Here is a 26,611-nt window from a genome sequence, read left to right as displayed (position 1 = left end):
GAACTATCTGGCAACCATCTATATGAAACCATTGGGAGCAGTCATTGTGGGGTTATGAGTTGAAGTGTTACTGGTATTCTGAAGACACCCAACTCAATATCTCATTTACATCAAGATAAGGTGAGGCTGTGCAGGTGCTTAACTCTGTCAGGAATCAGCAATGGGCTGATGGCATCCAGTTGAACAGAAGCTGAATCCAGGCAAGAGGAGCTGTGGATTGCTGGATCCTGGCCTCCAGAATTAGGGGAATAGTCTATTCTGAGTAGTTTTGCACTTCTGTTGAAGAATCAGGAGTGTGTTTGATGCTGGGCTCTACTTTGTTGCTGGAGACCCAAGTGGACACGGTGGCAGAGAGTTGCTTATTCCCAGCTAGTATACCAGCTGCTGGACAAGGAAGTCTACCAGCCACAGCAATCCATGCCTTAGAACCTCTCAGTTAGAATACTAAATACACTCTATGTGGGGCTTCCCTTCAAGACAGTTTGGAGATTGCAGCTGGAAGATATGCTCTGGCCACCTATTCATTACAACTTGAAATGCAAAGTGATATCTTTGACATATTGGCTTAGGACCCAGCTATCTGAAGGCACATCTCAGATAGCAGTGCTGTCTCAGATGGAACCACCAGAGAGGCCCTTTGAGTTGCAATGAAGTCTAGCTTCTGATAGGGCATTCCTATTCCATCTCTCTCACACACAAAAATACACACGATGGTGCTCTGACAATGTGTAATGACACACTTTCCTAAATAACTGCTGATCAAGTCCTGTTCTGATAAAAACAGCAAGGTTAAAAACTGCAGCCCTACCAAGTGAATGGGGACGCGGGTGGCGCTGCGGGCTAAAGCCTCAGCGCCTAGGGCTTGCCGATCGAAAGGTTGGCGGTTCGAATCCCCGCGGCGGGGTGCGCTCCCGCTGCTCGGTCCCAGCGCCTGCCCACCTAGCAGTTCGAAAGCACCCCCGGGGGCAAGTAGATAAATAGGTACCGCTTACCAGCGGGAAGGTAAACGGCGTTCCGTGTGCGGCTCTGGCTCGCCAGAGCAGCGTTGTCACGCTGGCCACGTGACCCGGAAGTGTCTTCGGACAGCGCTGGCCCCCGGCCAATAGATGTGAGATGGGCGCACAAACCCCAGAGTCTGTCAAGACTGGCCCGTTCGGGCAGGGGTACCTTTACCTTTACCTTTACCAAGTGAATATGTTACCAGATGCCACTACAGCCAAGATATATATGGTGGTGAACATGTCAACAACCTGTGTACAGGTTACATACGCTTCAGGTTACATACGCTTCAGGTTACAGATTCCACTAATCCAGAAATAGTACCTCGGGTTAAGTACTTTGCTTCAGGATGAGAACAGAAATCGTGCTCTGGCGGCGCGGCGGCAGCAGGAGGCCCCATTAGCTAAAGTGGTGCTTCAGGTTAAGAACAGTTTCAGGTTAAGAACGGACCTCCGGAACGAATTAAGTACTTAACCCGAGGTACCACTGTATTCAGAATCATGCTGCATTATAAAGCCAGTGTGTACTACCTCCCTTTGCAGCCTGTACGATATGCTTAGGAAAGAGCAGGATTCTGTTTCTAGGCAGATTAGAAGTAGAAATGAAATTCAGGAATTTTAATCACTCTTGAGAAAAAGCTGCTTTTAAAAAATAGAGAGATTCTTTTTCTCAAAAGACTATTTTAAAGCCAGGGTACCTTCTTGGATTCCACATCCAGCATTCTACCTCTTGCTCAGCACTGTGCCTAAAGGTATAATCTACCACTATATCACCTCATTCACAGGCAGTAATCCTATTTTTCTGGTGACTTGGGATTTGAGATAGCAAGTATTTTAACAAAACAAGTTTATTTTCTGTCAAACAGCTGTTTACATAAACTCAGATGTCAGCTTGAGGGGAAAATAATATTTAGGTAGCTATTTTAAAAACTTTTTAAAAAAGTAACATATAATTTAATACTATTCAAGAGCAATTCCTCACTCTCCTATAGACCACATTCAAAGGTCTTGTGTTTTCGTTTGTTTTTTTTTGTATACGTATCAACAACAAATTAAGAAAAGGGGCACAATACTTTAAAAATTGAGTTATTTGTTTTTTCAAGAAATGCTTTCAGCAAATTAATATAAAAAAGGAAGCCTGTGATTTTGCACTGCCTGTGCAACTTTATTGTGGCCACAGGCATATGATGTCTGCGGCCAGTGAGGGAGAACGGATAAAATAAACATAGGATATTGGTATTGGGTTGAATTAGGCCACAACTTTATTGATTACAGGTAAGAGTAGTTTTGGCTAAGGCACTGAGCGTGTACTCAGCATTAGGCAACCCACTTGCTGCCCAATAGATAGGAACCCAGTGGGGTTGACCCTGTGCTGGGGAGATGCCCCTGACATGGATTGGGGCCCATGACCTCACACAAGGTGCCATAGGGAGAGGTGTTTTGGCCCTTCAGTCCCTGTGTGGACTCCTGGACAGAGTCACTCCTCCTGGACTCCTTTAATAGGATACCCACGTGACTAAGGATCCAGCCCAATGCCTTATCTGCTGAAGTTGTGAGAGTTGCTATGAAGTAGGCAAAAACCTGCAAGCTAGCCAATTTGCTTGCAGGAGCAAATTCCTCACTGGTTTCAAATACAGCACCATGTAAACCATAGCAAGGTCCTTACGCCAACCTAAATAGCTTGGCTCCAGTTCCCATGAATGGAATCCTGCTTATTCCAACTGGAAAAAGTGGGCGGTCGTATTTGCTGGGTCCTCCTTTCCCCTGCAGCCCCCTGTGCCCCCTGAAAATCAGCTCCAGAAGGTTACAGGATTCCCCAGAACACTGCGGGAGGTGGCCCAAAAGGCTGCAGGGAGAACCACCTTTCTCACTGTTTCTTCAGCAGGAGTCTCCATTGGATTGCAGATATTTCTGTAAACTTAAGAAAGCTTTCTGTTTACGGAAATGCAGCTCTGGATCCAGCCCAATGTTATCTATAGTCTTAAAATATGTTAATGAACCAAGTGTATATTCATAGTAATATCACTTTTAATTTAATCATTGCATATTGCATTTCATATTTGTTTCTAACAGAAAGAAAAAAGGAAAATAAAGGTGAAATAGTGCTGAAAGATTACATCAGGCATAGGCAAACTCAGCCCTCCAGAGGTTTTGGGACTACAATTCCCATCATCCCTAGCTAACAGGATCAGTGGTCAGGGATGATGGGAACTGTGGTCTCAAAACATCTGGAGGGCCGAGTTTGCCTATGCCTGGATTACATAATACTTGTTTGTTAACTGGACAGTCATTCCCATCAACTGCCAAAACCTTAGTCAGCAAAAGGCTACTGGTACAGTTTAAATAAATGGATACATTTCAATCTCAGATTCAAATGTGGACTGATTTAAAGTAAATTCAGTTTGATAATATGAAATGTTATAGTTATAAACAATCCCTACAAAAAAAGAATTTTACAATGAGGTAGGAGGCTCTCTGTAGGACAGGAAACAAAAAAATTGAGAACTTTTGCTGCATAGTCTGCTGACATACAAAGATAGTCACATTTCAATTCTCTCTCTCTTTTTTTTTACACTGGCCTACTCATATTTTTCCAAAGTAAGGGCCTTGCCTACTGACTCCGAAAGTAATATCTAATGCAATTTCGAAGTTCAATTCACAAGCTAACATTCAATGAACCTGACACCTCTTGCAGATATTCATGCTCCTGTTATGGAAAGTATCATAATAAGTCCTAGGTAACTTAATTTGATTTAACTGTGTCCTAGTGACTCAGCCTTACACCCTGAGGTTTTTTTTTATTATTAAAAAATCCTACCAATTAGATTTGATTCCAAAGCTTATATTTAATGCTTTGTGTGGGGAAAATGTATTCTTTAGTGCCCAATTATATTTTAAATTTATTCTTTTGTGAGAATTTCTCATGCCTACAGAAGATTTTGCACTACTGAAAATAGCTAAGTTTTGTGTTGTGTACAATCAAGCTGAAGTCGCGCACTCTGATATCCCACTGAGAGTTAAGCATGTACCGGTACTTCACTTCTCACTGAAATCGACGGAACTAAAAAATGCTCAGCTTTGGCTGGATTATGCTCATTGTGTTCTCAACTTAATCTTCAATTACTGTAGTTAGGGCTCTCATATGTTCACTTAAGATATCGTAGGATACCTGAACCTTGAAGAAGAGCATAAAGGTCTCAGAACAGCTGGAACTAATTCTGACTAATGACAAGCTGACACTTAAAACAAGGAAGAAACTTCAAAGGTTTGTGTATGCCAAACTCTGGAATATACACTGTACTGGAGATGAAATAATAGCTGCCAAATACACAGAATAAACTTAGGGGGAGAGAATTGTTATAAAATGTACCTGCAGAGAATTATACTATACATCAACAACTTCTGAACTGGGGTGGCAAATATGGCCATACCCCATATTATTATTTTAATATTTTGTATACTATAATACAGTATAAAAAAAATTCCTTCCAGTAGCACCTTAAAGACCAACTAAGTTAGTTCTTGGTATGAGCTTTCGTGTGCATGCACACTTCTTCAGATACGCATGCACACGAAAGCTCATACCAAGAACTAACTTAGTTGGTCTTTAAGGTGCTACTGGAAGGAATTTTTTTTTATTTTGACTATGGCAGACCAACACGGCTACCTATCTACTACTATAATACAGTATGTAAATAGAAAATATTATTTACTACAAAATATTGCTTTTTAGTCTATTATCAGGCCTTTACCTAGAACCAAGTTTGTTTGTTATTTCAAAGTTTGTGTGGTAACTGAGAGTTTTCTCCTATGAATATGTTTTATGTTATTTAATGTTACTTGATTCATGGAATGAATTTTGGTTCCTAAAACAGGAAGGAAACACAGGCAATTATGCCCAAAGATCGCAATCTCAAAATAACAAGCCACTTAAATAAAGTTCATCCATGCAGCTCATAATACTTTGATTCATTTGGGGTTTTGGTGAATCCCAATTCCACTATGGAATTGTTCTGAAGTTGGACAGGAAGGAGGGTCTTCCCAGTGCCATCCTATAACCTGGACAAAAGAGAATGAAGAAAGGCCCTGAATGAGCCTTTTCAAGTATTGGGGTGACATACTGGGAGGAATTCAACGTCATACTAAGGTAACTGTTCTATTGGCACAAGCATTTCAGCTCCTTCCCTCCGCACACCTGTTGTTCTGGGGTTTCTCCTAACACCCAACCCTGAGCTATTTTGGGGGTACATGGGGCATGCATGGGGGGCAGGCCCAGGGGAGAACTCCCTGACAGAGCTTGTTAGTTGAATCCAGTACAGAAGGCATTATTTGTAATAAAGTGCAAATAACATAGTTTGGTTATTCCATCCATATCCAACAATCAGTAAAAATAATAAGCTAGTCAAGTGATGTTTAAGAATGAATAGGAACCATGTGAGAAGGGGGAATTTCAGAATTGCATGAATATAACACGAAGTAAGTTGCTTGTCTGGTTTGCTTGTTTGCAGGGGATCTTCAGGTCTGTTTTTGACTGTAATTGTACATCATTTAGTAACAATAATTTTGGGGAATCTTTTTTATATTTTTAAAAAATATACCTTTGAAGATACTCAGAAGAGGGCCCCTTAAGGAATGCAAAATGATATTGATGATGATGCCAGGCATCTTCAGGGATGCTCTGGGGGTGGCACTTGGCTTTGCAAGTTCCAGAAAGAGTAATACTGGGTAAGTGTGCTGCACCAGTATCCTTAATTACAAGCTAGTCAAGAACTACTTTTGGTGGTCATGGTATGGAAGAAACACAGATATCCTATGGCAGTCTAAGCCACTCTTCAAAAATATTAAAGATTATTCCTGTGTGCCTTTCAGATGTTGACCCATCACTGCAATAAGAACTGGCATCAGGATAGTGATGTATTAATTAACTGGTAATTGAACAAAGCTTTGTACTTAATTTTTCCAACTGTTCGTCACACCATCTTCTTAAACTGGATTGAAAGCTTTATGCATGACTTTCAGTAGCATTTGCAACTTTTAATTTACATTTCTTCTCACACACACATAAATAAATAATATCTTATAAATGCATTAGATTAACATGTGTTGAGTTTGGTATTTTGTTTTGTTTCACGGATGATTAAATTATCGCAATGAAATTACAGCACACCACACAACAGCCTGGAGGTGTAATTCATGAAGCTGAGATCTATCATTATGCTAAATCACAAATGCATTACATTGTACATTTTTGCTATGGACTGTGTATATTCTGCAAAGAATGCACAAATTATATTCTCACGTAAACTAAACAGTATATTTTCACTTTTGTACATGAAGGTTCTTTTAATGTTTTATAATTATCAAGTAATATAATACATTTTAACAAAGTCAAATGTAGATACTATGTCATGCTTCCTTTATACCATATTAATATACATATATGCAACAATTTATGCATTTTGCAGACTTCAGTTTCTGAAATATAGCTCTGCACTCAGATATCCACATCTGTATTAAGGGCACACACAAAAACACAACAAGGAGGAAAACAGACTATATGCACCAAGCTAGAAATTCCCAATCTAGCCTGATTCATAAGTACCAGCAAACTGAAGGTCAATGAACAGACTAAATCATAAGGCAGACAATCTATATGTTGGGGAGTTTATCAGGCCTGGACAGGGTTTCACTCCCTCTGAAAGAATAGGTTAGGTTGGGGTTTGGCTCTTAGATGCATCTTTGTCCTTGAAGCGCCATGTAATCTGGAGGGCAAGGGACACATCTTTTCACCTTATTTTAATATGTCGACTATGCTATTTTCTAGTTAGAGATAGATTGGCCACTATGATTCATGCATTTGTAACCTCATAATTAGACTATTGTAATGAACTTTATGTGGGACTTTCCTTGAGACTGTTTCAGAAACTGTAGCCAGTAGCTGTGGCCAGGTTGTTGAGTACAGCACATGCACTGAAGGACCTGCACGGACTACCAGCCAGTTTCTAGCCATGTTCAAGGTTTGTTACTAACATATTAAGTCAGTGCTTTTGGGTGGTACACAGGCGTACGCATACCCCTAAACATTTTGTGAATCTAAGTTTGGTCTCATTGAGGGGCAGTATTTCAATATGAGTAAGAAAATGAGAGTACCCCTAAACCTATTTTTAAAAGAAAAAAAGCACTGTATAAAGCCATAAACAAATTGGGCCCGACTTACCTGAAAGATCCTTTGTACCTACTTGGATCTTTAAGATCACTTAGATCGAGTAGCCTTCAACCTTTTCAGACCAGAGAACCACTGTTAACCCAAACACGCATTTGGGAGTCCATTTCTTAATTTATATCATACAATTGCATAGTGGTAGTACTGCTGTTGAAATCCGTCTCAGATAAGACCCACCAGCTGAAGACCAATGACTTAGATCAGGCAAAACTTTAGACATGGCTTCACACCCCACAAAATATTTCAGAGTGGTAACCCCAAAACAGCCATTTTCTGCCACTGACCCAACACTGTGGAATGCCCTTCCGTCTGCCATATGGGAAACATAAACCAACAATTGCTTTGGATGTCTTCTAAATACATAATGTTGTATTCACCTAATGTGTCTTTGTCACGATCTGGTTCACGGGCGATCAAAGTCCCAGAAGGACGTCAGGACCGGGGGCAAGATTACAGGGTGGGAGCGGGAATGGGGGTCCAGAAGCCAGGGGGTCCAGAAGCCAGGAGTCAAGAGTCTGGGCGCCAGAGAGCTGGGAGTCAAGAAGCCAAGTGTCCGAGGGTCAGGAAGCAAGGAGTCACAAAGTCAGGGGTCAGAGGATCAAGAAGCAAGGAGTCAAGGGTCCGAGGATCAAGAAGCAGGGATCAGGAAGCAAGAAGCCAAATGCAACAAGGCAGGAAGCGTGTTGCTGTGGCAAAGAGCCGAAGGGAAATGCTGACCTTATATCCCTTCCCAGCTCTTGCCACCAGGTGCTGTGAGTTACCAATTGGCCTCACCTGTGAGGCCGTGCTTTGCCTCTTCAGAACAAACTTAGGAAGGCTCCAGACCTGCAAAGTCCTATTGGTCACAGGGCTCCTGCACACACACCCGACAGTCCTGTGAGCAAGAGCACTGTGCAAGGTCTTCTGCTTGTGCAATGAGCTCCCCCCCCAAACACCCCAAATTGGCTGAACCTCCAGAACAGCACATGCGTATGTGGTACACTTTGCTTTTTAGAGTACAGGAAGCAACACAGCAGGCTTCATGAAGAGCTTACAAGCTATGCTTTGATATAAAATACAACAAAGTTTTAAATAGGCAAAGGCATACTAAAAGGTGACAAATATGCAGAAATGCAGGTGCGCAGACTTATTTTCAGAAAGGCCAAGTGTATCCCCTACCTCATCGGCATCAGCTTACATTCTGCCTCATGATTCTCTTGCAATTCTCTGCTTCACAATTATTACTTCTCAAATTCAAACTTTTTCAAACACTTTGCAGTTTTACATTAACGGTGTGGTTTCTTGCTATCCAAGCACATGTAATCTCTCCCCCCGCCTGCCCCCCCAAACCCTGCTATATCTTAGGCTAATATTAAAATCATCCTTACTTCCTTGAACTTGCACACTGCCATGAAGGTCAACCACAGTATTTAAATATTAAAAGGCCTAAAACTAGAACGCACAGGAATTGGAATGAACATTTAATCCATAATTAATCTAAACTCTTTAAGCAATATTAATTCATTACTGGGCAACTCTAGTAGATACCAGTGTAATTCCCATCTTGCCATTTAATTTATTTAAAATATTTTTATATGGTCTTCCATACAAATCCCAATGAAGTTTACAACAACTTTGTAAGGTAGATCACTCATAATGGGCAGTATCCAATCAAGTACTGTATCTCTGCTAATGCAAGGACTTTCAGCTGTGCAATGGAATTTCCCTTCCCTATCCTCTCACTGCATGGTCCCTGAATCAGTTCAGGGATTTTCCCCCAACTCTCTGAAGCAGATTTGGGGAAGGCGTGGGGTGCACTGCAAGAGGAGAGGGAGGTCTTGTTCCATTGTTGTTGTTGTTTAGTCGTATCCGACTCTTCGTGACCTCACGGACCAGAGCACACCAAGCACTCCTGTCTTCCACTACCTCCCGCAGTTGGGTCAAACTCATGTTAGGAGCTTCAAGAACACTGTCCAACCATCTCGTCCTTGTGCCCTCAATCTTTCCCAGCATCAGGGTCTTTTCCAGGGAGTCTTCTCTTCTCATGAGGTGGCCAAAGTATTGGAGCCTCAGCTTCACGATCTGTCCTTCCAGTGAGCACTCAGGGCTGATTTCCTTAAGAATGGATATATTTGATCTTCTTGCAGTCCATGGAACTCTCATTCCATAGTGCAAGCAAAAAAGTGTTGCACTACCAGAATCACTTTGTTGGATACTGTTGGATACATGAAGTATTTAAATTAAAGGTAAAGGTAAAGGATCCCTGACAGTTAAGTCCAGTGGCGAACGACTCTCAGATTGCGACGCTCATCTCACTTTACTGGCCGAGGGAGCAGATGTTTGTCCGCAGTCAGTTTTTCCAGGTCATGTGGCCAGCATGACTAAGCCGCTTCTGGCGAAACCAGAGCAGCGCACAAAAATGCCATTTACCTTCCCGCCATCACGGTCCCTATTTATCTACTTGCACTGGTGTGCTTTTGAACTGCTAGGTTGGAGCTGGGACCGAGGATCGGGAACTCACCCCATCGCGGGGATTTGAACCACCAACCTTCTGATCGGCAAGCCCAAGAAGCTCAGTGGTTTAGACCACAGCACCACCTGCATCTCTTAAGTGGACAGTACATCCACACAAACCATCACATGCCATTCTGGAGTGCCATCTAACCTTTAAGAATGGTGGGAAGGTAAAGGCCTAGAGAAACAAATGGGGCCATGGTATTCTACTTGCTATTTAGATCTCAGGTTGATCTCAGGTTGACTATAGTAAAGAATTAAAGATGGCATGGAAAGGAATAAAGCGGAATAAGGGGGAATGAAAAAAGTCCTACTTTTCTGCCACACCATGACAGCTTGTGGTAGTTTATCAGGAATCAGCAGCATGCTATGTACACTGACCAATTACTCTTGCTTTGTTTCTCCCTTGGTACAAGCAGGATAAACAAACTAGGGACCCTTGACTTCCCATTACATCCAATCAGAGGTCGTGGGGTTGTTGTTTTTGCTGCCCAACAAGCTGCAATTATTAAGCCAAAAACAAACCATTGGTTAAAGTTAGCTAGTGGTCATAGTTTGGTAGGGAGAAGAAACCATAATCCTTGGTTTGGATGTAACCAGCTTTCCTGATTTGTTTATTCCACTCATACCAGGGGAAGAGTGAAGCAGGAGCAATTCGGCAGTATGCACTAGCACACTGTTTATTCCCAATAAACCACATCAGAAAAGCTGGTTCATTGTTATGTGTAGCCAATATGTTTTGGCAGTTAAGAGAGGTAGATCCTGACTAAAAATAATAATAACGATTATGTCATTTTAAATAAATGCAGCCTGCTGCTGCACTGATCCAGAATGCCACAGCCTAAGTCCCAACAATTAACATTCATAATGGAGCAACCAAAAATGGGAAGAAGAGAAAAAAGCCTAAAACCTGGTCTGCACCATTTGTGAGATACTAAATAAACAGCAGCCCACTGGGATTGTTGTTGATGATGTTCCAGTTTTAACAATCGTGCTGTATTTGCAAGGCCAAGCAGAGAGCAGAAACAGAAGATTAACCAAGCTCCTGGTGGGCTGCCATATAAAACTAATGGGGTCAAATTGTGGAAGTCTGTCCAGGACTCTACCGAGGTAACAGCTGCCTGCAAAACACATTCTGCCACAGTGAGAAGAAAACAGAATCATGTATGATTTGCCTCTGGGCAAGTTGATGGTTTACCTAACTTAACAGAGCATTCTACACCTTTGCCTATTGCATGCCGCTTCCACTTGCCAGAGTACCTTAACATCTCACTATTAGCAATGACATCTTAAAAGCCATCATGAGTACTATTCATAAATATGTTCCAGTTTCAGCTCCTGTTTTTAGTGCATCTCACACATTTACCTATTTAAATTCATTTTCTTGAGTATGAACAAAATAACCGAGACTTAAGTTAGATCATTAAATTAAGTAGAATGTTTTTCAGTGTGCAGTGCTTCCAAAATAAAATATATGAAGGATACAACTGATTCAAATAACAAGGCTAAAATTAACTCCAGTATTATGTGCACTCATACTGATATAAATACAAATAGTACATTGTGTGTACTTTGTGCAAGTACAAATTTATTTATACAAACAGTCTAGGAAAACGCATGCAAAACAATCAGATCAGAGATTCACTAAAAGGAAGTGCTATTTTCTTGCAGTTACAATAATGGAATAGGCTTCAAATTAATAATAAAAAAACAGAATATGCTATACCATAGCAGAATAAGCTGTGAATTAATAAGAAATAGAACTTTACACAGCTATGGTTTAGAAAATGGGGATTCTAATGTATGTTGGTTGGGAGGTTGTATATCTTGTCTGATGAGGGATATATATGGCTGATAAATAGAAATACCTCCACAGTTAACCAACACATTTACTTACACAGAAATGTGGTTCCATATTTTCTTATATTCATTAAGATCATATTGGAAAGAAGCCATAAAAATAGCCTGAGATATATAACTGGCACACAGCAAAACAAAACACCCCCCAAGGTTTAAAAAGTGTAGCATTAAACAAAAATATCAAATACAAGCATCTGACTTCAGTGTGGTTCTAACAGCATTAGCACAGTTTGTCCCCTGAAGCACCAAATGGCTTAACAGATGATAACTCGCTTGCCTTCTGGCCAAAGCATTTCACACAGCTATGTAAGTATTTCTGGCAAAGATAGCACTAACTCTCAGACTAGTTAGTAGATGAACGTACGTATGTCTGTAAGTATGATTCAGTACATAAATGGTCAGAAATTAAACAATCCAATAATACCTCACAAATAAATACAAAAGCCAGACAACTAATTTTTGAGTCTCAGAAAGCCTGGAGAGGAGCCTGGGCAAATATGAAAGCTGAGGGAAGGCTGTGACATTTCCAAATTACACAGCTAGATCTTTGAAATTTCAAATAAAATGCAATTTCATTTATTTATCACTAAGCACAACAACACGATACTGTTCAGTCAATGTTAAGCACTTTAAATCTCAAAATAATCAAAAGCACTTTTGATACCAAAATCAGATAAAAACGCTCAGAACAAAACATGGATGGATGCATGGATCCATACAGCGCATGGATGAAAGAAGGACTGAGGTACAGAACTTCACAAAAACAATAGCCAAATACCTCGCAAGCTATGTGAAATTCCCATAACCCATTCCAAAACACATTCACTTAAAATATGGCCCACAGCTTGAATATAGCTCACTTTCCCACATGTGTCCTGAATTAACTACCCCTGGTTCTGCACTTCTCCCCCTGCAGGGGCCTATTTCCAACACTGCAAAATGAAAGAGAGCTTAGGAATGCCAGGTTCATGACATCTATTATAATGGAAAATTGAATAAAAATGTTTTACAAAAAAAAAAGTTAATAAAATTTTAAACTGAGTATGAAAAGAACGTTATAGCTAATAAAGAGAAACATCAGAGGGTGACACCATCAAATTTATCCTTAACACATATAAAATGATGAGCATGCACAATTTATCCTGCATATCAATTTTGTTTAAAAAATATGGAAGAGCCATTCCGTTTGCCTTCACACAAATTCCTGTGTACTTGAAAACTTACTGTAAGAGGGTGATTCATTATTCCTACTCAGGAATTATCCCATGATAATTAATGAATACCTAGTATGTCAGCATAGATGCAGCAGAGCAAAGAAAAATACTCTCCAATCAACTTCCCCCAAGGGAAATATTTAGGTCTGTAATCACTAAAACTTCACACAGGCCCTTTTCATTCATTTCTTCCTGTATGGGCCTTTTATGCAGAATAACATCAACAACAAAACCAAAATGCAACAACATGCTGATTACTTTAAAGGGTAAATTTGGATACTGTTGTCAAGCAATGAGTTTCTTATCAGAAAAAAAGATGTGCTGTAGTTCACACAAATTTGATATTAACAGAAAAATCATTAGAGGAAAACCACACATCCACGTCAGTAAGGGGCTTCAAATTGATTCTTGTGTGAAATAAAGCTTGCAAGCTCTGCATTGCATTCCATTACAAAGTGAAGGCTCTTCAAAATGTGGCTGACCTTTTCACAATAGCATTGATTCAGCTGGAGAGGCTGCAAAACCAAGAAGCAAATAAAGTTACCTAAAGGGTAACAGGTTAACGGAAGCTGCACAACATTGTGGCGAGCCTGACCTTCAGAATCTGAGGTATCATCAGTGCCCCCAAACCAAATGGAGGGGAGAATGCATTGCCGCAGTAACAAGTAGTCTTACTCCAAATGACTGTAGACAGATTCCAATGGTTTTCAAAGGTTATCTAAAGAAGGATAGTCAGAAAAGGTGCAATCTTTAACATCTCCCTTAAGCTCACTTTTAAAATCACCAAAGTAACAAGGCCTGAAGGAGCACTGTGTGCTTTTCTTCATTTGTCTTGTTGGCAGATGGTGTTAGGAATGCATAAGGTAACTCCACATTTTTCACTGATGTTTTTACTTCCTTGAGTGCATAGTTCAAGGGCCTTAAGGGATTCTTTGGGTCTGTGCAACTGCAGACAAGGTGAAAGTTATCAACAATTTCTAAAAAAGCTGTAATACGTTTTCCCCCTTGGTTTAAGATATGGGGGGGGGGAGAGAACTTGCTTTCTACACAGTTCCACATCTGCTTAAAACATCTGTGAAAGACAAAAACAAGTTTGAAAACTTATTCTATTTCCACGCATTCTTTAGCATCTATCAGACTCATCCTCCTTGACCATTTCACCCATAAAGTTGCATCCCATGACCAATTTTTCTAAATTTTAATTTAAACAGAAATTATTATATTCATTTTGAATGCCCCCTCCCACATTCACCAATGCTTTATATTGTTTGATTGGTAACATAAGAGGAAAAATGACTATTACTCATATTAAATCTAAGCACAACCACAGATTAGGCATTTGGATAAACTTTAGAAATTATTTCTACTGCTCAATGACAGCACAACTTCAGAAATTTCTACACTGCAGCATGACTGAATATTCACCTGGTCATCACTTTAGTGTAAGAGAGTTCTGGTTAATAATAATAATAATAATAATAATAATAATAATAATAATAATAATAATAATATATTATTTATACCCCGCCCATCTGGCTGAGTTTCCCCAGCCACTCTGGGCAGCTTCCAATCAAGTGTTAAAAACAATACAGCATTAATATCAAAAACTTCCCTAAACAGGGCTTCTTCACAACTGAATGGCTTATTGCACTACTGCTGGATACAGCATAGTGAAATCATTCAAAGTTGTTACACTGAACAGAAAGAGCTGCAGATGTGGAATGGACATACTGAATATAACATGCTATGTTAAAGTCATGTTTTACTCACCACACCACTAACAACACCATCCACACCATTGCTGATAATAAGGGAATTGCAATTAGCCAACTTGCTTTGCACTGTGCAGATAAGATACGCCTGTAGTTTAAGACACTCTGTGCACTGTTGCCATTCATATCATTAGAACTGGATTGTAAAACTATGTGATTTCTCAATATGTGAATTAAGAGACTACATTTATAAATATTCAGGTTGTCCTTACATTTGCAGATGCAGTTGCATATTCATGCCTTATACCCCTGTTTCAGCAATAAATACAATGAAGGCACCCAATTGCAATCTCTGTGTTAAAGCCTGGGGGGCAGAAATGACAAAGATGTATGAGACAGACACAGTAATCAAAATGAAGATATGAAGGGAAATTGGCAAATGTTTTGCATAGAGGGACTGTGATTGTGAGAAAGAAAAAAGAAAGAAAGAAAGAAAGAAAGAAAGAAAGAAAGAAAGAAAGAAAAGCTCATACTTGTATTTCAAAGCATTATATCTGAGAACATATGCATCTGCTATTTATGAAGCATTTTAATTGAAGACAATTGTAAAGCCCTCTAGAAAATCACATTTTCTTACCACCACTGAAGCGGAATGACCTTGAAAGTGCATCATAGGAACTGGGTAACACCCACAACAAAATTGCAAGAATTATTAGGTCAGAAAAGGAAGATGGCATTCCTGCCAGCTAACCTTTCAGTCTGACAAGATGTAATTCTACACCTCTGGATATGTCTAAACATTGAAGATTAATGCCATCACATTTGTTTATCAGATTCTTTAAATGGGAACAAAATGCTGTTGCACAAGAAAGAAAGAAAGAAAGAAAGAAAGAAAGAAAGAAAGAAAGAAAGAAAGAAAGAAAAGGAAGGCCTGAAATAGGTATAAGGAGGCCAAAGTAGAAAATAAGCCAAAAAGAACCTAGTACAAAAGAGTTACCGTATTTTTCGCACTATAGGACGCACTTTTTCCCCTCCAAAAATGAAGGGGAAATGTGTGTGCGTCCTATGGTGCGAATGCAGGCTTTTGCTGAAGCCTGGAGAGCGAGAGGGGTCCGTGCGCACCGACCCCTCTCGCTCTCCAGGCTTCAGGAAGCTATCCCAAGTCTTGCAAGCCCGGCGGGATGTCCCGCGGGCTCGCAAGGCTTGCGGGCAGCAGCCTGCACCCAAAAGCTGGGGACAGCGGGGAGGCGCAGAGCCGCCACCCCACTATTCCCCGACCTGATCTGGAGGCTGGCGGGGGGAGAAGCAAGCCTGCTTCTCCCCCCCCACCATCCCCACAACCTCCAGATCAGGTCAGGGAAAAGCAGGATGGCGGCGCTCCGCCATCCCGCTATTCCCCGACCTGATCTGGAGGCTGGGGGAGGGAGAAGCAAGCCTGCCTCTCCCCCCCACCATCCCCACAACCTCCAGATCAGGTCGGGGAAAAGCGGGATGGCGGCGCTCCGCCATCCAGCTATTCCCCGACCTGATCTGGAGGCTGGGGGAGGGAGAAGCAAGCCTGCTTCTCCCCCCCACCATCCCCACAACCTCCAGATCAGGTCGGGGAAAAGCGGGATGGCGGCGCTCCGCCATCCCGCTATTCCCCAACCTGATCTGGAGGCTGGGGGGGGGGAGAAGCAAGCCTGCTTCTCCCCCCCACCATCCCCACAACCTCCAGATCAGGTCGGGGAAAAGCGGGATGGCGGCGCTCCGCCATCCCGCTATTCCCCAACCTGATCTGGAGGCTGGGGGGGGGAGCCTCCAGGCTTCAGGAGAGCCCCACCGCCAGCCCCACAAGCTCGGGGGACAGCGGGAGAGGCGTAGCGCGCCCTTCCCTCTGTCCCCCGACTTGTCTAGAAGGCTGGCGGGGGGAGAAGCCTGCTCCTCCCCGTCGCCAGCCCCGCAAACTCGGGGGACAGCGGGAGAGGCGCAGCGCGCCTTTGCCGCTGTCCCCCGACTTGGCTAGAAGGCTGGCGGGGGGAGAAGCCTGCTCCTCCCTGTCGCCAGTCCCACAAACTCGGGGGACAGCGGGAGAGGCGCAGCGCGCCTTTGCCGCTGTACCCCGACTTGTCTAGAAGGCTGGCGGGGGAAGAAGCCTGCTCCTCCCCGTCGCCAGCCCTGCAAACTCGGGGGACAGCGGGAGAGGCGCAGCGCGCCATCCCGCTGCCTCCCGACATGGTTTGGAGGCTGGCGGAAGGCTTCCTCCTCCCCCAGCCCCGCAAGTTCCCAGAGCGATGCCAAAGCTGCGCGCAGCTTCGGCATGGCTCTGGGTCCCGTTCTGGGGGAGGGGGAAGCTCGGGCTTCCCCGCCCCAGCCCCGCGCCTGGCGGGGGGGGGATAATTTTTTTTTGCCTTTATTTCCCCCCCAAAAAAAAATCTAGGTGCGTCCTATGGACCGGTGCGTCCAATAGTCCGAAAAATACGGTATTTTTTTAAATATCAATAGCTTAAAAATTACAAATCAAAGTATAAATGGGGAAATTGGAAATTTAAATGTGATAGTGATAATTGGGTAGGCTCAGTACTTTTTTGTTTTTTAAAAAAGAGGTGCTGGTAGTCATATCTTGATAAAAGTATGATAGGCCAGCACAAAATGGCTGTCTTGTATAGCAAAAACAGAAGTGGTGGTACTCTGTACTAGTGAGTACAATCACAAAAAGCACTGGGCAGACCCATATCTCTTTCTTAATGTTTGTACAACTGTGCTGGTACAATAAAAACATTTATAAATTCACAAAATCCCTCTGTGTGGTCTCCAGAGTTACAAAATAAGAATGCTGAGCCATTTCTTCCACTATTCTGGTTTTGGATAGAAGTGACCTGTAACTAAAATGTTTATGATTACCCAGTTTTAGACCCCAAGGAAGGTTCCTCCACTACACTGAAAGGCAGTTGCTGGGCAGTCTGCCCATGTGATGAACTTTTAATAAGGTTAAACAAATAAATTTCCTTTTGTGGTTCAACTCCACTGCTACTTTGTCCTAACCTCTGTGAAAAGAGTTGAACCACAGTTCCACTTTTCAAATTGTGAAAACTATCAACATATTCCCATTCATTTATCAAGATAAGTATGTCAAACTTTTTCAACCTTGAAGCAATTGTTTTATAACCAAGCCTTACTGTGAAGTCCTTAACAATAGTTTCAACGGTAATATGAAACTAAGTGCTGGACTCTGGTTTATTTTGCTGCTTGCATGAAGGGAGGAGCAAAATGGCAAGAATGGGGCTGGCTGCAATTGCGTACAACTCAAACATATCTTGCTTTATTAAACCTGGAAATGTTTAGTGGTATGTGCAGGCACTGACTTGCTGTGGCATGGTCCTCTAACAGGATTTGTATTTTTGGATGGAAGTTGCTTGCTTTAAATTATTCCCATGTGTCCTGATCAAACCACTGATCAGAAAGATAACATTATTTTTCAGAGATTTAAAACACACAGGTGCCCACTTGAAAAAGGCATTATTATTATTATTATTATTATTATTATTATTATTAATCTTATTATTATTCCCTGCCTCTGCCAGTTTCCCTGAAATGGACTCAAGGCAGCTTACAGATAAAAATAACAAAAGCTAAAAACATGGCCCAGGTTCATTAATCATTGCTAGAATTAAAAGTATATATCTATACCTCTATCTATCTATCTAATCTATTTGGATTAACAGAAAAATGGTTATGTTAAGAGTTTGATAAAATTAAGAACAAATAATACAGGGGAGAAAGTCATTCATTTCTGTACTAACAAACATACTGGGAATTCTCCTTAAGCTAAAAAATTCAGATTGAAGGAGAACCAAAGCAGGTAAAATTTCTGCCACACTATCTAAAATGTTACAAAACAGAACATAATGGAAAGCAGACACTACACTTTATTCTGTTTTATAAAATTTGATTCTGCCTCTCCACTGGCTTCAGACATCCATCAGAATAATACCATCACATGTAGTAATGAAAAGCACCAGAATCTTGTATGTGATGCTACTCCTCTATACAGTTAGTACAAAACTGTGCTCAGTTTTGTTGTGCCATATTCCAAGGAGATGCACAGGACAGGGAATAAGATGTCTCCATTTTAAAATCCCTAAAGCCTAGGGCTGGCAGTAACTTTTATTCCAACTGCTTTTGCAATCTGATACATCTGTTACACTCAAAACACTATAAATTTGTCACATGTTATTTACCTTGGTGAGAGAATGTGTCACTAGAACTGGCACGCCATAGCGTTACAAGTTGTTGCATTCTCAAATTGATTTTGTTGTTTATGAATTGCATAAATAAAAGAAATCTCTCTCCCTTGGCATATTAAGTGTTTGATAAAAGATACCCATGCAAACATAACCTCAACAGCTAGAAAATATTAATACAGGTAGAATAATAGAGCCTTTGTTCTTATTCTTACAGACATGCAAATATTTTTGTTGAAATTATACAATTCAACCTGAAATGTACACGGTTATGTGTAGTTTTTCATCCACAGTAACTAAAATGTTCTAAGAGTGAACATCAATAGAAGCAGATCACACAATTGTTTATTATTTATTAAAATTATACCCCATTCTTCCTTCCAAAGAACCCTAGGGTATTAAACAACAGGAAATAAAGCAGTAAAACAAAAAACATAATCTTAAAAACAATTTGGATACGGATGCAGACTGGGAAAGATCTCTTGCTAAATGACTTGTTGGAAAAGGAAGATTTTCAGCAGATGCTGACAAGGCAACAGAGAGTGCACCTGTCTAATATTCAGGGGAGGGGATTCCAAAGGGTTGATACACAAAACTAAAGGCCCAATAAAGAATGGACCTTCTGGTAAGATGGCATCTGCAGAAGGCCCTCACCTGCAGAGTGCAGTAATTTGTTGGACATATAATGGATGAGAAAATATCTCAGGCATCCTGGTCCAAACCCAGCACCTTGAACTTAGTCAGCCAGCTAAATGGTGCTAAAACACACTCCTGGTCACTGAGGTCTCCAGGGCTTCTAGTGTCAAAGATAGATCCACAAGCATCTCCAAGAGCAATTGACCAATTATACAGGCTTAGGAACCACCCGCCCATAATGTTTCTGAGCACAATGCCCTTAATGGCTTTGACCCTGTATACCTGAAGGAGTGTTTCAGCCCCTATCATTCAGCCCAGACACCAAGGGCCTTCTAGTGGTTCCTTCATTGCGAGAGGTTACAGGGAACCAGATGAAGGGCCTTCTCAGTAGTGATGCCTGTGCTGTGGAATGCCATCCCGTCAGATGTCAAAGAGATAAATAATTATATTATCTTCTGTAGACATCTGAAGGCAGCCCAGTATTGGAAAGCTTTTAATGTGGGATGTTCAGCTGTGTTTTTGTATATTCTGTTGGAAGCCACCCAAAGCATCTGAGGCAACCCAGTCAGATGGGCAGGGTACAATAACAATGACAATTTCTGTTGTTGTTGATATCACCATTATCTCCACCTTGTTGTTGTTGTTGTTGTTGTTTAGTCGTTTAGTCGTGTCCGACTCTTCGTGACCCCATGGACCAGAGCACGCCAGGCACTCCTGTCTTCCACTGCCTCCCCCAGTTTGGTCAAACTCATGTTGGTAGCTTCGAGAATGCTGTCTAACCATCTTGTCCTCTGTCGTCCCCTTCTTCTTGTGCCCTCAATCTTTCCCAACATCAGGGTCTTTTCCAGGGAGTCTTCTTTTCTCATGAGGTGGCCAAAATATTGGAGCCTCAGCTTCACGATCTGTCCTTCCAGTGAGCACTCAGGACTGATTTCCTTAAGAATGGATACGTTTGATCTTCTTGCAGTCCATGGGACTCTCAAGAGTCTCCTCCAGCACCATAATTCAAAAGCATCAATTCTTCGGTGATCAGCCTTCTTTATGGTCCAGCTCTCACTTCCATACATCACTACTGGGAAAACCATGACTTTTACTATACGGACCTTCTTTTGGCAAGGTGATGTCTCTGCTTTTTAAGATGTTGTCCAGGTTTGCCATCGCCTTTCTCCCAAGGAGCAGGCGTCTTTTAATTTCGTGACTGCTGTCACCATCTGCAGTGATCATGGAGCCCAAGAAAGTAAAATCTCTCACTGCCTCCATTTCTTCCCCTTCTATTTGCCAGGAGGTGATGGGCCCAGTGGCCATGATCTTCGTTTTTTTGATGTTGAGCTTCAGACCATATTTTGCGCTCTCCTCTTTCACCCTCAATAAAAGGTTCTTTAATTCCTCCTCACTTTCTGCCATCAAGGTTGTGTCATCTGCATATCTGAGGTTGTTGATATTTCTTCCGGCAATCTTAATTCCGGCTTGGGATTCATCCAGCCCAGCCTTTTGCATGATGAATTCTGCATATAAGTTAAATAAGCAGGGAGACAATATACAGCCTTGTCGTACTCCTTTCCCAATTTTGAACCAATCAGTTGTTCCATATCCAGTTCTAACTGTAGCTTCTTGTCCCACATAGAGATTTCTCAGGAGACAGATGAGGTGATCAGACACTCCCATTTCTTTAAGAACTTGCCATAGTTTGCTGTGGTCGACACAGTCAAAGGCTTTTGCATAGTCAATGAAGAAGAAGTAGATGTCTTTCTGGAACTCTCTAGCTTTCTCCATAATCCAGCGCATGTTTGCAATTTGGTCTCTGGTTCCTCTGCCCCTTCGAAATCCAGCTTGCACTTCTGGGAGTTCTCAGTCCACATACTGCTTAAGCCTGCCTTGTAGAATTTTAAGCATAACCTTGCTAGCGTGTGAAATGAGTGCAATTGTGCGGTAGTTGGAGCATTCTTTGGCACTTCCCTTCTTTGGGATTGGGATGTAGACTGATCTTCTCCAATCCTCTGGCCACTGCTGAGTTTTCCAAATTTGCTGGCGTATTGAGTGTAGCACTTTAACAGCGTCATCTTTAAAAATTTTAAATAGTTCAGCTGGAATACCATCACTTCCACTGGCCTTGTTATTAGCAGTGCTTTCTAAGGCCCATTTGACTTCACTTTCCAGGATGTCTGGCTCAAGGTCATCAACCACACTACCTGGGGTATACAAGACATCCATTTCTTTCTGGTATAGTTCCTCAGTGTATTCTTGCCACCTCTTCTTGATTTCTTCTGCGTCTGTTAGGTCCTTTCCACTTTTGTCTTTTATTATGGAAATCTTTGTACGAAATGTTCCTTTCATATCTCCAATTTTCTTGAACAGATCTCTGGTTTTTCCCATTCTATTGTTTTCCTCTATTTCTTTGCATTGCTCGTTTAAGGTCTTCTTGTCTCTCCTTGCTATTTTTTGGAAATGCATTCAATTTCCTGTATCTTTCACTATCTCCCTCGCATTTTGCTTGCCTTCTCTCCTCCACTATTTGTAAGGCCTCGTTGGACAGCCATTTTGCTTTCTTGCATTTCCTTTTCATTGGGATGGTTTTAGCTGCTGCCTCCTATATAATGTTACGAGCCTCCATCCATAGTTCTTCAGGCACTCTGTCCACCAAATCTAAATCCTTAAACCTGTTCCTCACTTCCACTGTGTATTCATAAGGGATTTGACATAGATTGTATCTTACCGGCCCAGTGGTTTTTCCTACTTTCTTCAGTTTAAGCTTGAATTTTGCTATAAGAAGCTGGTGATCTGAGCCACAGTCAGCTCCAGGTCTTGTTTTTGCTGACTGTATAGAGCTTCTCCATCTTTTGGCTGCAGAAAATATAATCAATCTGATTTCGATGCTGCCCATCTGGTGATGTCCATGTGTAGAGTCGTCTCTTGTGTTGTTGGAAAAGAGTGTTTGTGATGACCAGCTTGTTATCTTGGCAGAACTCTATTAGCCTTTGCCCTGCTTCGTTTTGAACTCCAAGGCCAAACTTGCCAGTTGTTCCTTTTATCTCTTGACTTCCTACTTTAGCATTCCAATCCCCTATAATGAGAAGAACATCCTTCTTTGGTGTCACTTCTATAAGGTGTTGTAAGTCTTCATAGAATTTGGTCAATTTCAATTGGTTTCTTCAGCACCATCTCCACCTTACCAGGATTCAAAGTCAGTTCCTTGGCCTTCATCCAGCCCACCACCAAGTCCAGGCAGTTGGTAGCTATCATAAACTAACAAGCCTGAGATGTATATTTCTAGGAGTGATTGGATCACTGCCTCTTTCAGGACAGCTGGGACTACTCCCTCCCACAAGTGAATCCATGAATGTGGATATGGCATCAAGACTACTACAGAGGTGAGCAACAAGTTGATCACATAGCTTAGTTGTAAATTCCAATCAAATCTACTCATACATAGCTGATGGTTGTATTGCACCTACTTCAGTTCACTTTGAGGTTATACGTCAGTTGAAAACTTATGCCAGAATGTCCAAAACAGTGATCTTCAAAATCCTGACAAACCTGAATTTATTTTTAATTATCTAGAGGGTTGTAGTAAGTAGTATGTTCAGGAATGAATACTGCATGCAACTCAAAGCATGTAAATTCCATTTTTGGTAGTTTCAGAACACCTATCACAGGAAGCATCTATTACTATTAATTAAATTATGTTCTTGTTATGAAAATACAGTGGAAACGTGATGATTTAATCAGAGGAGCACAGTTAGTGTTAAAAATTGAAACATCATTGCAAATTAATGAGACATAAGAAAGCTTTTAACCTCAGGGTTGCAAAAGTGTGGGGGCACTACAGGAGCAGATAAAAACTATCTATGCAGAGTAGGAAATGAAGTGAAAATTAGACACTTGTAAAAGGGAAGAACATAAGCCAAACATTCTTTTCATCAAAATTTTATAGGCTGCCTTCTACCCACCAAAACAGGGGGCCTTCAAGGCAGTGTACAACAAAAAGATGTCATAATGCAAATAAATAAATAATGGTCCAGTGTTTGACTCAGTATACAGCAGCTTCCTATGATCCTATGAATAAATCACCAAAAGCAATGAACAGTAGATGTAAAGGTATGAAAGCAGTACATGAGCAGGAACAAAGGTAGTAATTTCACTTACCTTCAGTGGTAATGTGGTTTTGTGGCATGGCAACATCCCGCCAATCGGATTCCCTAGATGACGGGAGCTACTAACAACCTGTCCCACCAGCTTGGGAACTTTTGAATATGGTCCACTGCAGATTGGCCAATAGCAGCTGGACCAAGGGGCAAGCACAATTGGGGTGTGCACTGGGCCCATAACTCAGAGGTTGATCGATTGGAACCATCCTCTGCTACCAAGGCAGTGGCATGACATCCTTGACCCAGCTCATATCAACTGGGCAAGAAAGAAAGTGAATCAGACTATGAGGCAGAGGGTGGAGCAGTTAGGTGGCTGAGAGATTCAGCACCCTGAAATCACGTTTGATAAAAAGACCCTCTGGGTGACATCCAGTTCTCAGCATCAGGGAATGATTTCTGATTGAAAGATATTGTGGTTGGGCTAAAGTGTTGGCTGCAGATGTGAGTGATTTGGCAGTGAGCTGGTATTTGGGTTGGCTTGGATAGCGGATAAGGCATTGGGTAAAAGCTTTAGTCAGGGTTGGAGGGGAGGTTGTACGCCTTTGTCTGCCCTTCCAAGGGAATGGATTCCCGTTAAAGGGATCCAGGAGGAGGTCTTCTGCCCCCAGACGGGGGCACTCAGACAAATATATTTGATATATGTCATAAGATTCCCTCACCACTGGTTCAACCCATTGGTGAATTAGCCAGCAAATGGGTTGGTTGGATAAGCAGATGCCTAATCCAAAAAACACATTTGTAATCAATAAAGTTGATGCCTAATTTGAGCCACACAAAAAGTATGCTGTCACAAGTGGTCATTCATTTCCATACACGGTATGGGGTGGCAGGTCACAGCGCCTGGGGATGCAGCTAATCATGCCTATCAGTCAACAAATATAAATATGACATATTTATGAATATTGTGAATATCTTAATTTCTGAATGTTGTGAATATCTTAAAGTCGTGCTGCCCTAAGTTCCTTCCAGAGGAAGGGCAGGATATAAATTGAATAATAAAAATAGTAATAGTAATAATTCAAAATGGAGCATTAAATGATGTCTGTCGTTACTCTGTGTGTAGCTAGAACTTTATTGCTGATTACAGCTGCAGCACTGCTCAATGTGAAGTTTCTTTAGCCATGCCCAGATTCAGCAGTTTCATTTAGAAGGGGAAAGTGATGGCAGTCTACGCAAATCATTCTTTGCAATCAGCAAGGCATCATCTACCACATCCAACCATATCACAAAGCCCTCCAGGTTTTCCTCTTTACAACACATCTCTTATCTTCATGTTGGATGCATGTAACTGGTTGGACTCTATTCTACTTTACAGTCCAGCACACCAATCCTACACTTCAGCAGCGGGCTTATTTCCAAGAAACTGCATCAAGGGCTGCAGACTATGAAGGTTGCTACACTGGCACCTTTCCCCAATCTGAAAACACACATCAGTCTTAAACATACTGTTATGTACTGAGTTGAATAGGATCCAAAAGGCAGCAGTCTGATTGGTCCTAGAACAATAGGGTCCAAAATGCAGCAGTCTTATTGGTCCTAGAACAATGCAGCAGTATGATTGGTCCACAGGAGCCACCCAATCCAGCTCCAGATGGAAGTGAATCTGCAACCTGATTGGCCTACAGGAGAATCCCAGAATTAGCCGATCACGTGCAGCCCATTGTGTAAATAATGTAATATAAATCAGATATTTTGGGGAAACTTTCATTCCTCACTACTATGAGCTGAATAAAGAGCATGAAATCCACACTCGACTCCGAGTATATTTCACATACAGAAATAACCAACCTTTGTTTCAAAGGTGGTCATTAACGGAAGAGTTCACAATTCAGGGGTGGTTGTGAGTGTGGGGGATGCTACCATCAACATATTTTTTGCCCTCACCAACACAGTAGTATATAAATCCTACTTAAGTTAGTGGGACAAATATGTGGGTAATTGAGCATAGGACTGTAGCAATAGCAGTTAAAGCATATTAATATCTAAATTCATCACCATAATCATGTGTCTAGCTTAATGTCTTCTTAAGTTCAAACTAGAAAAATATAACTGTGAGGTAAAAAATTCTGCCTATCTTCTACTAGGCCGATATTTTTGTTCTCTATATTTGCATTTACTAAACTGTATCCTACAACTTCCATCTTTTCCCTCGCTTATCAGACCTTTCTTCTTTTCAGATCTTGCCAAAGGTAACCTTCGCAAACCCCGAGCTTTCAGGAAGGGAAGAATGCACACTAGCTCACAGTTTGTGATTGCTTTACAGTGTTACCTTATGCTGTATATTACCTTGTCAATTTAAACAGCCACAAAACGTTAGCATTTTATAAGGAATGACCTTTCATGCTGTGAAATGCAATTAGCAATGCACTCTGGGGTAACAATGTCCTCTGCAAACAGGTGGTGGACTAGCAGCTGCAACTTTGATACTATAATGAAAGAGAAGGACAACTTGAAGCAATGCTGCATTGTGTTGACATTTCCATTCTCAAGATTTTAAAAGAAATTTGAAAATATATATTTGTTGCGCTCAGAACCAATTAATACTGTATGGATTTTGCTGTACTACAGGACCTAACCTACTGCTCACACTTATAAGCTATCATCTACCAAGGATGTATTACTGCAAAATTATTATTTCAATTAAGGTTATACAGGAAGTGGAAGAGTGATTATGCCAAAGACTTTATCACATTGCACAGTTACGAAAACATAGGAGCATAAAGAAATTAAGTCCCTGACAAAAGTGAGTCTCTCTCTCTCGGCTTGTTCACAACAAAGCAAAATGTGAATTCTCACCAGCCTATTTCCCCATTAATGTAGGGACATATGCATGATGTCCTCCCTATCCCAGTATTGTCCTGGACCTTTCCTCCTTTAAATGTGGAGTTTTAAATCATTTGAAAGTCCGAAGTGGGAAGAATATATAAATAAAAACATTTAAAGGGGGAGAGGTCTGGGACAATTCTGGGATGGGGTCCACTTTACTCTGGTGTGGATAAGCCCTTTGTCACTTTTTCTCCATTCTCTTTCATGTGTGGCCTATAACATTTTGTTCAGCCAAGGTAAACATGAAGCCACACAAAGTCTGAAGCTAAGCAAGTTTGGTT

General features: G+C 41.4%; 1 protein-coding gene and 2 long non-coding RNA genes across 6 annotated transcripts in view; 2 read left to right on the top strand and 1 right to left on the bottom strand.

Moving 5' to 3' along the window:
• NELL1 (neural EGFL like 1) overlaps nucleotides 1-26,611 on the bottom strand; it is a 382,749-nt gene that overhangs the window by 194,892 nt on the left and 161,246 nt on the right. The gene's annotated exons all lie outside the window — the stretch shown is intronic.
• LOC309528108 lies at nucleotides 6,929-26,041 on the top strand. Its single transcript, XR_014217511.1, has 3 exons — nucleotides 6,929-7,015; nucleotides 22,533-22,727; nucleotides 25,682-26,041. It is a non-coding gene; the product is annotated as an uncharacterized lncRNA (long non-coding RNA).
• On the top strand, nucleotides 20,211-21,380 carry LOC309526887. The gene is made up of 2 exons (XR_014217012.1): nucleotides 20,211-20,384; nucleotides 20,903-21,380. It is a non-coding gene; the product is annotated as an uncharacterized lncRNA (long non-coding RNA).

This window comes from Podarcis vaucheri (assembly GCF_965113315.1).
Source record: "Podarcis vaucheri genome assembly, chromosome: 1".
In the NCBI taxonomy this organism is placed as follows: Eukaryota; Metazoa; Chordata; class Lepidosauria; order Squamata; family Lacertidae; genus Podarcis; species Podarcis vaucheri.
Note: the sequence above shows the minus strand (reverse complement) of the source record. Positions and strands in the feature narration are given on the sequence as shown.